We start from the raw sequence: 12,381 nt of genomic DNA, 5'->3' as shown, positions 1-12,381 counted from the left end.
TTCTCTCAAAGGATATTATTCCCCCATCTGCCAATTCCCTTGAGCCAAGATAATAATCATTAGTCCTTTCCTGAATTTGTTCTTGTCTCTTTTATTGCACATATAGTTTGAAAATGATGTACACTCTCCTATCCCTTGCTGATAACAAAGCACATATTCTTCTCTGTCTTCTCGCCATGTCTATAGTCAAATAGTCTTCACCCTTATCCTGCTGGAAAACATTGCAAGAACCTCAAAAAAACCCTCAAAACTCAGAGTGGTCATGTGGAATTTCATAAATGCTAGGATAGCAAATAACTGGGGAAGGTCGTTTCTATATGAGCTGGCCAAAGAAGGCCTCTCTGAGGAACAGAGATTTGAGCTGAGATGTGTTAGATAAAAAAAATCAGGCATGAGAAAAGCAAGGAAACAGCTACCCAAAAGGAAGGAACAGTATATACAAAGGTCATGAGGTGGGAAAGAGATTGCCATATTCCAGGAACTCAGAGAAGGCCTGTGTAGTCAACTGGAGAGAAAAGTACAGGAAACGAACTTGGAGAGTCAGAAAGGCCTGTTCGCACACTACATAACAGGCTGTGCTAAGGTATACTGCTATGTGCAGCAGGAGCCACTGCACAGCGGTATGACATTCTCTGATCTAAGTCTTTGGGGAAAAAAGTACTCCAGCTGCTGTATAGGAAATAGATGTTGGGAGTGTGGGGCAGCAGGAACAAAAGTGGGAAGAACGCCCTGGCTGGTTTGGCTCAGATGATAGAGCATCGGCCTGAGGACTGCAAGGTCCCAGGTTCAATTCTGGTCAAGGGCACATACCTCAGTTGCAGGCTCCCTGCTCCAGAGCCACGTGTGGGAGGCAACCAATCGATGTGTCTCTCTCACATCGATGTTCCTCTCTCTCTCTCTCTCTCTCTCTCTCTTTCTCTCTCTCTCTCTCTCTCTCTCTCTCTCTCTCCCCCTCCCACACTCTCTAAAAACCAATGGAAAAATACCCTCAGTTGAGGATTAAGTAATAATAATAATAATAATAATAATAATAATTTAAAAAAGAAAAAAATAGTTTTTTTTTAAAAAAGTGGGAAGAACTATGGGAAGAGTCCTACCATAGTTCAGGAAGAGTTGCCTGGGCCATTGTGGTGGCACTAGAGATGGGAAAAGTGGATGATGTTTTGAGATATATTGTGATATATCTTGAGTTATATTTGAGAAGTCGAAACAACAGAACTTGTTCATGAATGTGATGGCAGGGGTGTGGCTGAGAGGACTGATGTCTCCAGTTCTGGTCCAAGTGACAAAAGATGAAGAAATGTAATGAGAAAGGAAATACCATGAAAAAATTGCTTATTTATTTATTATATTTGATTCTTTCCATTAGATTGTAAGCACCATGGGGGCAGGGATTTTTTTCCATTTTTTGCACTGTAATTTTTAATATATCTAGGATGGTGCATGATATATGGTAGGAACTCAGTAAATGTTGAATAAATGTATGATTAGAATATGAAAGAGAATAATGGAATACTACTATCAATGATGGCTGTCTTTGGGAGTGGGTTTATGGGGGTGTTACATAAAGCCTTTGAATCACCACTTTTAAATGTATGCCTTCTTGTAATGTATTGTATAATAAATATGCATTACTTTTGTATATATATGTATGTGTGTGTGTGTGTGTGTGTGTGTGTGTGTGTATATATATATATATATATAGAGAGAGAGAGAGAGAGAGAGAGAGAGAGAGAGAGAGAGACTGTATGGAAGTATACCAAAAAGTAGCTTTCTTTAAATGATAGACTTTTTAGTATTTTTTAAATTTGTAGGTTTTACACACAAAAGAGAATAAAAGGGGAAGAAAATATATTTCATTTTGGTGGTGGTGGTGGTGGTTTGAATCAGAATATAGAGGAGAATACACAAAAAATAAACAATCCCCTTCATACTTATACATCAAAAAAATAGAAAATTAAACAGTAAGGGACTTAATGCATATTTTGTCTGTTAGAGATAATGTGAGCGTTTACACTGAAGAGGCTTAAGTAATTTAGACAGAAAGGAAAACATAAGATATTAGATTTCTTTGGGATTCAAAATTTTGTGCTCTATTCTTACTTTGACACTTTGGTACATAAAGCCTTTGAATCACCAAATGTCTTCAAAAGGTTTGAAATAAGTCCTTGGAAATTCAAGGTTTGATCCCAAATGCCCTACCTAGCAAATGGTGATCAAAAAGAATTCCCCTGACAAAAAAAAAACAAAACAGGAAACCATATGAGGAGGAGTATCACAACTTGAAGCAAGAAACCTTTTAATCAAGTAATCAAGGTGTCTAATAAATAGAGCTTCTGGTTAAAATTTCATGAAGAACGTAGTTTTCTATTAGGATCATTTCAAATCTGATGAATCTATCTGTGTGTTTTGCATATCAATTTAGGTTAAAGAAATAATGTTTGGATGTTGGTTGTAGCCAATAATTTGGCAGTTGTTCTAACAAGTGAATGCACTGCAAAGTGGGGAAACTTTAAGCTCTTTCAGTTAGATGTATTTCTTGCTGCCTCAAGAATAATCGTGTTAGACCTCTTAGGTATACCAGAAATATTTTTGTTCAGGTTGCTAAGAAAAACTTTAGGAGGCATATGGAAGTTACCCTCTGGGTGATATAGTTATTATTGTCCATCTGAAGAATAAAACAAAACACGTCCTGTGGGTACTGGGATGTAGTTTGGTAGGGGTGGATGTTCAAGAAAGAGGATTTCATTTGCAGATAACCAGTGAGCACTTACAACATGAACTCTTTTCTTTTTTCTTTCATTTTATTTATTTATTTATTTAATATTTTTATTGATTTCAGAGAGGAAGGAAGAGGGGGAGAGAGACAGACACATGATGAGAATCATTGACTGGAACTAGAACAGAAAAAATTACCAAAAAATGTGCCATGAAGCAGAGAAAATTTGTGCCTAAATAGTTTTAATGGATTATGAAAAACATAATAAAGTCAAGAATTCTATATATTAAGATTACTGCCAAAACCGGTTTGGCTCAGTGGATAGAGCGTCGGCCTGTGGACTGAAAGGTCCCGGGTTCGATTCCGGTCAAGGGCATGTACCTGGGTTGCAGGCACATCCCCAGTAGGAGATGTGCAGGAGGCAGCTGATCGATGTTTCTCTCTCATCGGTGTTTCTAGCTCTCTATCTCTCTCCCTTCCTCTCTGTAAAAAATCAATAAAATCTACACTAATAAAAGAGAAACATGGTAATTAGCGTACGACCGCTACCCTTTTCATTGGCTAATCAGTTAGTATATGCAAATTAACTGTCAGCCAAGATGGCGGCCGGCAGCCAGGCACTGAAGCGAGCATGAGGCTTGCTTGCTGCAGACTCCAACGTTCCCCTGCCTCACTTGCCAGCCTCTCAGCTGCAACTCTAAGAAACTATGTACTATGTTGCAAATAAGTAGCTAAACAAAACCCCAGAAAACAGCCGGACTGAAAGCCAGGCGGACCGAAACATTGTATCCATGTTTTCAGCAAGAGGCCTCAAAGCTAAAGCTGGCCCAGAATAAAAAAAAAAAAGAAAAGAAAAAAAGGAGCGGTTGGAAGCTTTAGTCACTCGCCAGCAGGAAAACAGCCCTCAGCCCCTCACCCAGACTGGCCAGGCACCCCAGTGGGGACACCCACCCTGATCCAGGACACCCTTCAGGGCAAACCAGCCGGTCCCCACCCATGCACCAGGCCTCTATCCTATATAGTAAAAGGGTAATATGCCTCCCAGCACCGGGATCAGCGGAGCAGCAAGGCTCCCGGCACCGGGATCAGCGTGACAGGGGGCAGCGCCCAAACCCCCTGATTGCCCTGCAGCTCTGTGTGTGACAGGGGGCAGGGCCACAACCTCCCTATCTGCCCTGCTTTGTTCGTGACAGGGGAAGGGACCCCAACCCCCTGATCGCCCTGCTCTGTGCCTGATGGGGGGAGCTCCCCAATCCCCTGATTGCCCTGAGGCTCTGTGTTTGACAGGGGGGACCTCCCCAACCCCCTGATCGGCCCTGCTCTGTGTGTGAAAGGGTGCGGCACCCCAATACCCCCCCCCCCCACGGGCCCTGCTCTGTGTGTGACAGGGTAGAGCCATAAACTCTCCATCGGCCCTGCCCCGAGTGTGACAGTGGTGGCGCCCCAACCCCCTGATCAGCCCTGCTCTGTGGGTGATAGAGGGTGGTGCCCCAACCCCCCTCCACAGGCCTTGCTCTGTATGTGACAGGGTAGAGCCATAACCTGCCCATTGGCCCTGCCCTGAGTGTGACAGGGTGCAGCGCCCCAACTCCCCTATCGGCCCTACTCTGTGAGTGACAGGGGGGAGCTCCTCAACCCCCTGATCGGCCCTGCTCTGTGCATGACAGGGGGTTGCTCCCCAACCCCAATTGACCCTGCTCTGTGTGTGACAGGGTACGGAGCCCCAACCCCCCTGATGGGCCCTGCTCTGTGAGTGACAGGGGGCAGCGCCCCAACCCCCTGATTAGCCCTGCTCTGTGAGTGACAGGGGGCAGCGCCCCAACCCCCTGATCGGCCCTGCTCTGTGTGTGACAGGGGGTGGCACCGCAACCTCCCCATCGACTCTGCCTTGAGTGTGACAGGGGGCGGTGCCCCAACCCTTCAATTGGCCCTACCCTGAGCGTGACTGAGGGTGGCATCGCAACCTCCCGATCCGTCCTGCTCTGTGCATGACGGGGTGGTGCCCCAACTCCCCAATCGGCCCTGCTCTGAGCCTGACCAGGGGCTGCACTTAGGGACTGACCCGGGAGCAGGCCTAAGCCAGCAGGTCGTTATCTCCCAAGGGGTCCCAGACTGCGACAGGGCACAGGCCGGGCTGGGGGACCCCCTCCCCCCGCCCCCCGAGTGCACAAATTTTTGTGCACCGGGCCTCTAGTATATTATAAAAAAAAGATCACAAAGTAGAGAAGAAAGAATTTAGGGTAAAGAGGATGAGGAGAGGGAATACAAGCTAGCCCATGAAGAAAAAGAATATAAGATTCTGAAGAGGCCGAAACCGATTTGGCTCAGTGGATAGAGCGTCGGCTTGCGGACTGAAGGGTCCCAGGTTCGATTCTAGTCAAGGGCATGTACCTGGGTTGCAGGCACATCCCCAGTGGGAGATGTGCAGGAGGCAGCTAATCGATGTTTCTAGCTCTCTATCTCTCTCCCTTCCTCTCTGCAAACAATCAATAAAATATATTTTAAAAAAAAGATTCTGAAGAGAAACCAACAAATAGTTATCATGACTAATACAGTCAGCGAATGACCCTTGGTGTCTGATGCACAAACCTTGGCTTCGTTCTTATCTGCATACAGGTCCCATGTATTATTTTCCTGGAGGTGTATCTCCTGCAAGCAGTCCTCATAAAAGAGTTGGTATCTTAGACAGTTAAGCAAATGAATTACTTACACCAAAACAGCATTTGTTTTTGTTTTTTTAAGATTTGGATTCTTGACCCAGATATTTTCCATTTTCGAGCTCAGAGTTCAAGCTCATGCCCTTCCGCAATGAACAGCTGTTGACTATTTGCACTTGACACTTTGTCTTATGAATCCTATTTTGATTTACTCTTTTCATCATTTGTTCATCTTGGTTGTCAGAGAGTCGTAAATGTTCTCTATTTTCTCTGAATACCTTTTCTTCTACTGTTTTTCAAATTTTCGGCCATTTTTATATTTCTTTAGATGCTTGAATATTGATTATGTAATTAAATTCCAGAAACAAAAATTATTTAAGAAAACTAATGCTCAGCCCAACCGGCATGCTAAGTGGCTGGGTGTCGACCTATGAACCAGGAGGTCATGGTCCAATTCCCAGTCAGGGCACATGTCCAGGTTGCGGGCTCAATCTCCAGTGTGGGGCATGCAGGAGGCAACCGATCAATGATTCTCTCTCATCATTGATGTTTCTATCTCTCTCTCCCACTCTCTTCCTAAAATCAATTTTTAAAAATACATATTTTTTAAAAAACTAATGCTTAGAACAAATTACATTTAATAATTATATGTGGTATTTTAATTTTAGAATTGCTGACACATGTTTGACGTTATTTATTGTAGGACTTCAGAAGTTAATCCAAAGTATTCTAAACTCCTTTCCTGTCATACAACATTATTGGAAATGTTCTAATAATTTTTTTAAAATTAAAGTATAGCCCGGCTGGCATAGCTCAGTGGTTGAGCATTGGTCTATGAACCAGTAGATCACGGTTCAATTCCAGGTTGGGGCACATGCCCGGGTTGCGAGCTTGGTTCCTTTGTGTGGGGCGTGCAGGAGGCAGCCAATCAGTGATTCTCTCTCATCACTGATGTTTCTATCTCTCCCTCTCCTTTCCTCTCTGAAATCAATAAAAATATATTTTTAAAAAATTAAAGTATAGTTGACATACAATATTATATCATTTGTAAGTTATGTTTGCCATAACAGGTTGGTTTTAAGCATCAACTTGGTGATAACTCATTGATTTTATTTAATAAATTTGAGTGAGTTCAACTACTTAAAACCCTAATAACTTATGTTAACACTATATACAGCTAGTTTTTTCTTTAATGTTCCCTTTCCTTCCATGAGTTTCATAAGAGCAATGACCATGACTTCTTCATTATTATGTCCCCAAAATGCACAGCCCAATGTCTGGCACAAGAAGATGCTTATTAAATATTTGCTGACTCACCAGAAATAAGTTCATAGATTTAAGATGTGTCTCCCAAGAGTTAATCTACTTAATTTTAATAGCCCCCAAACTTTTCAACTTTCAAAAGAGCTTTCATTATTCCAAGTCCACATCAATCCAATATTTTGAGAGGCTTATTCCATCAGATTACAATAAATAATGTATCTTATTTTTAAACAAATGTCTATAAACCCCAATCAGTACTTCCACTGGCTTCAAATAACCAATGTTTTCTCATTAAATGTTACAATGCTACCCAAAATTAAGGAACCATTATGTTATAATAAGCCTTGATTGCCTAATCACCAAAGAATTTCCTTTAGACTTTTTAAAAATATTGGAAATACTTCAGGACTGCCCAGCAAACTCCTTTTCTTGGCTCAATGTGAATTAATCCTTATGCTTACATGTCTGCTACATTCTTCAAGATTATTGTCAATCCTATTCATATGAAAAAATTATCTCCACATTTTACAAAATGTGGACAATGAGATAACTTCTACACTACCTTCTTCCTCACCCCAAGGCCTCATAGTGATAATGCTACCCAAAAGACAAAAAAATATTACTGTACCATGGTGCTAGTTATAAGGAGAAGGTGACTGTTTTTAAAATTAGGCCTTTCTCAATGTGAAAACAATTCCATAACTTCAATTTCTTATGAAACATTAAACTTCATTAACTGTGTTATGTACCTACTGTCACTGAATGATATTTTTCCTTGTGACATATTTGGCAGAAGGACTCCAGGGGATTCAACTTTTCATAAATCTGAACTCTTCTCAGCCTGGAAGTTAGTTTATTCACAGACTGATCAAATAAATTGTTTTTACTAAGAAACCAGCTTGAAAGATAGACAGGGAAAGAAATAAAGCTCTTTCTCTGCTTGAGAAAAAAACTTTTAAAAATGTGTTAAGGCTATTATTTACCAAGATGATTCTACACTTGAATAGGCAAGAGGCATTTATTTCTGATGCTTTCTGTATTGTGTCTAACATTTAAGAGCTTACTTGTTAAGTGCAATGTCTCCCTCAATAGATTCTCTTTTTTTTAATGAACTTTTTAAAATATATTTTAATGATTTTTTTTTTTTTTTTTTACAGAGAGGAAGGGAGAGGGATAGAGAGTTAGAAACATCGCTGAGAGAGAAACATCAATCAGCTGCCTCCTGCACACCCCCTACTGGGGATGTGCCTGCAACCAAGGTACATGCCCTTGACCAGAATCGAACCTGGGACCCTTCAGTCCAAAAGCCAAAGCTCTATCCACCAAGCCAAACCAGTTAGGGCAGATTCTTCACTTCCATCATTTGTGCGCTTCCTGGAGCCTCCCCATCACCAGAGTTTCAACTAACTATTCTGTGAGAACTGATTTCTCACCCAGAATTCCCGAAGTGATAGGAGTTTCCCTAGACTGACAGTACAGTGGGGACCTAACTCTTAAAGTAATCACATGAGCACCAACTCTGATGTAGGTTTTTCTTTCAAGTGTCGATGAGTTTTGTGTGGTATTCAGTTGAGTATGATTATAATTTAGGCTATAATCTTTTAGAAAGCTATGGGGATATTGGCGCAATAAATATACATTCCATCTCTGACATTCTAACCCTTCTGCTGCCCAAATAGTAGTGCAGGAACCAGCAGCGTGGACATCACTTAGGAGCTTGTTAGAAATGCAGAATTTCAGACCCCATCCCAGTCCTATTGAATCAGCAGCTGCGTTTCAACAAGATTCCAAGTGATTCCTGTTCACATTAAATTTTGAGGAGCATTGTTTTAACTGATATATTCCATCAGTGCCAACACTCAGAGTCATTTAATAAATCTGCCAACCACCACCACCAGCAACCTTTTATACAAACATGTGTCCTGTTAGTAAATAATTATGCACATTCTGAAAACCTCTTTTTTGCATACTGATCTATCTACACTAATAAAAGAGAAACATGGTAATTAGCGTACGACGGCTACCCTTCCCATTGGCTAATCAGCATATCCTTATGCAAATTAACTGTCAGCCAAGATGGCAGCCGGCAGCCAAGCACTGAAGCCAACAAGGAGGCTTGCTTGCTCCAGTGACTGCGGACTCCAACGTTCCCCGCACTTGCCGGCCTCTCAGCTGCAACTCTAAGCAACTGTGTTACAAATATAGAAGCTAAACAAAATCCCAGAAACCAGCTTTCAGTCAGCCGGCCTTCAGCCAGCCTGACCGCAACATTGTATCAATGTTTTCAGCAGCAAGGACTCAGAGCTAAAGCTGGCCCAGAATAAAAAAGAAAAAGAAAAAAGAAAAAAAGGAGCGGTTGGGAGCTTTTAGTCACCCGCCAGCCAGAAAACAGCTCTCAGCCCCTCACCCAGACTGGCCAGGCACCCCAGTGGGGACCCCCACCCTGATCCAGGACACCCTTTCAGGGTAACCCAGCTGGCCCCCACCCATGCACCAGGCCTCTATTCTATATAGTAAAAGGGTAATATGCCTCCCGGCACCGGGATCAGCATGACAGGGGGCAGCGCCCAAACCCCCTGATCGCCCTGCGGCTCTGTGTGTGACAGGAGGCGGGGTCACAACCTCCCTATCCGCCTTACTCTGTTCGTGACAGGGGAAGGCTCCCCAACCCCCTGATCAGTCTTGCTCTGTGCCTGATAGGGGGGAGCTCCCCAATCCCCTGATCGCCCTGCGGCTCTGTGTGTGACAGAGGGCGGGGCCACAACCCCTTGATCAGCCCTGCTCTGTTCGTGATGGGGAAGGTGCCCCAACCCCCTGATCAGCCCTGCTCTGTGCCTGATAGGGGGGAGCTCCCCCATTCCCTGATCTCCCTGCGGCTCTGTGTGTGACAGGGTGTGGCGCCCCAAACCCCCCTGCCCCCCACACACCCTGCTGTGTGTGTGACAGGGTGCAGCACCCCAACCCCCTGATCGGCCCTGCTCTGTGGGTGATAGAGGGCGGCACCCCGCCCCCCACGGGCCCTGCTCTGTGTGTGATGGGGGAGAGCCATAACCTCCCCATTGGCCCTGCCCCGAGTGTGACAGGGTGTAGCGCCCCAACCTCCTGATCTGCCCTGCTCTGTGTGTGACAGGGGGCGGTGCCCCAACTCACCTATCGGCCCTGCTCTGTGCGTGACGGGGGGAGCTCACCAACCCCCTGATCGACCCTGCTCTGTGTGTGACAGGGTACGGAGCCCCAACCCCCCTGATGGGCCCTGCTCTGTGAGAGTCAGGGTGCAGTGCCCCAACCCCCTGATCCGCCCTGCTCTGTGCGTGACAGGGAGTGGTGCCGCAACCTCCCCTTGACCCTGCCTTGAGTGTGACAGGGGGCGGTGCCCCAATCCCCCAATCGGCCCTATCCTGAGCGTGACTGAGGGTGGCATCGCAACCTCCCGATACGCCCTGCTCTGTGCATGACACGGGGCGGCACCACAACTCCCCAATAGGCCCTGCTCTGAGCCTGACCAGGGCTGCACCTAGGGATTGGGCATGCCCTCTGCCACCAGGGAGCAGGCCTAAGCCAGCAGGTCGTTATCTCCCGAGGGGTCCCAGACTGTGAGAGGGCACAGGCCGGGCTGGGGGACCCCCCCCCCAGTGCACAAATCTTTGTGCACCGGGCCTCTAGTAATATTTATAAGAAACTTATCCTTGAGTAGAGAGAATTCATATTGTAAGATACCTCTGAAATTGATTTTTTTATAAGCAAACTAGAGGCCTGGTGCACAAAAATTTGTGCACTCGGGGGGCGGGGGGAGGGAGGTCCCCCAGCCCGGCCTGTGCCCTCTCGCAGTCTGGGACCCCTCAGAAGATAACGACCTGCTGGCTTAGGCCTCCTCCCGGGTGGCAGAGGGCAGGCCCAATCCCTAAGTGCAGCCCCTGGTCAGGCTCAGAGCAGGGCCGATTGGGGAGTTGGGGCGCCGCCCCCTGTCATGCACAGAGCAGGGCGGATCAGGAGGTTGCGATGCCACCCTCAGTCACGCTCAGGGTAGGGCCAATTGGGGGGTTGGGGCACCGCCCCCTGTCACACTCAAGGCAGGGTCGATGGGGAGGTTGTGGCACCACCCCCTGTCACTCACAGAGGAGGGCCAATCAGGGGGTTGGGGCGCTGCCCACTGTCACTCACAGAGCAAGGCCCATCAGGGGGGTTGGGGCTCCGTACCCTGTCACGCACAGAGCAGGGTCGATCAGGGGGTTGGGGAGCTCCCCCCTGTCATGCACAGAGCAGGGCCGATAGGGGAGTTGGGGCACCGCCCCCTGTCACACACACAGCAGGGCGGATCAGGGGGTTGGGGCACTGCACCCTGTCACACTCAGGGCAGGGCCAAGGGGGAGGTTATGGCTCTACCCTGTCACACACAGAGCAGGGCCGATCAGGGGGTTGGTGTGCTGCACCCTATAAAACACAGAGCCGCAGGGCAATCAGGGGGTTTGGGCGCTGCCCCCTGTCACACTGATCCCGGTGCCGGGAGCCTCGCTGCTCTGCTGATCCTGGTGCCGGGAGGCATATTACCCTTTTACTATATAGAATAGAGGCCTGGTGCATGGGTAGGGGCCAGCTGGTTTGCCCTGAAGGGTGTCCTGGATCAGGGTGGGGGTCCCCACTGGGGTGCCTGGCCAGTCTGGGTGAGGGGCTGAGGGCTGTTTTCTGGGTGGCGAGTGACTGAAGCTTCCAACCGCTCCTTGTTTTGTTTTGTTTTTTTCTTTTTTATTCTGGGCCAGCTTTAGCTCTGAAGCCTTGCTGCTGAAAACATCAATACAATGTTTCGGTCCGGCTGGGTTTCAGTCCGGCTGGTTTCTGGGGTTTTGTTTAGCTTCTTATTTGCAACATAGTATATAGTTGCTTAGACTTGCAGCTGAGAGGCCGGCAAGTGAGGCGGGTAACATTGGAGTCTGCAGCAAGCAAGCCTCATGCTTGCTTCAGTGCCTGGCTGCCGGCCGCCATCTTGGCTGACAGTTAATTTGCATATACTAACTGATTAGCCAATGAAAAGGGTAGCGGTCGTACACTAATTACCATGTTTCTCTTTTATTAGTGTAGATGTTTCTGTGTAAGCATATTAATTTATCTGGAGTTCATTTTTCTTATCAGCAAAATGGGGATAGAAACAGATAATCTAATGGGTTATTGAAGGATTAAGTGAGATCATATAAATGAAGCAACCTGGGTCTCAAGGCTTCTCTTTTCTTGATAAATTGGTCACTTTCTCTGCCACTGAAGATGACTCTGTATGCAGCCAGGAAAGATGGCAGCAGATTCACAACTCCAGCTGTTGATAGTTCCTGATATACTCAGCCAAAAATTATCAAAAAGGACACTGATTGGTCTTGAACTGGACGCTGAGTGAGCATTCTCAAATCCTGGATGACATTCCTAACCACAAAGTGAGACTAGGGAAGGGGTAGAAGAATGGAGTCCTACAATCCAAATTGTGATGGAAAGATGGGATGGGGTTGCTTTGCAGAAGAATAACCAACAACTTATAACCAATAACCTAGCCACTTCCAAGATTCATTGCATTTGAATGGTGTACGACGAAAGGAAGAAAGATGAATTCAGAAGCAAGACGGAGTAAAGCAGATGAAGAGATGGGGATGCATTATTAGTCAGAAGGATCAGAAGATGCAATGGTACCTAGAGTAAAATCAGCATAAAAAAAAGAGATGTCACTGAGTGTCAGTTTGATGGAGCAATGAGAGGTTTCTA

The sequence above is a fragment of the Myotis yumanensis genome, unplaced genomic scaffold (assembly GCF_028538775.1).
Source record: "Myotis yumanensis isolate MYYU_CA2020_CCGP unplaced genomic scaffold, mMyoYum1.0.hap1 SCAF_14, whole genome shotgun sequence".
Taxonomy (NCBI): Eukaryota; Metazoa; Chordata; class Mammalia; order Chiroptera; family Vespertilionidae; genus Myotis; species Myotis yumanensis.
This window is presented reverse-complemented; position numbering follows the sequence as displayed.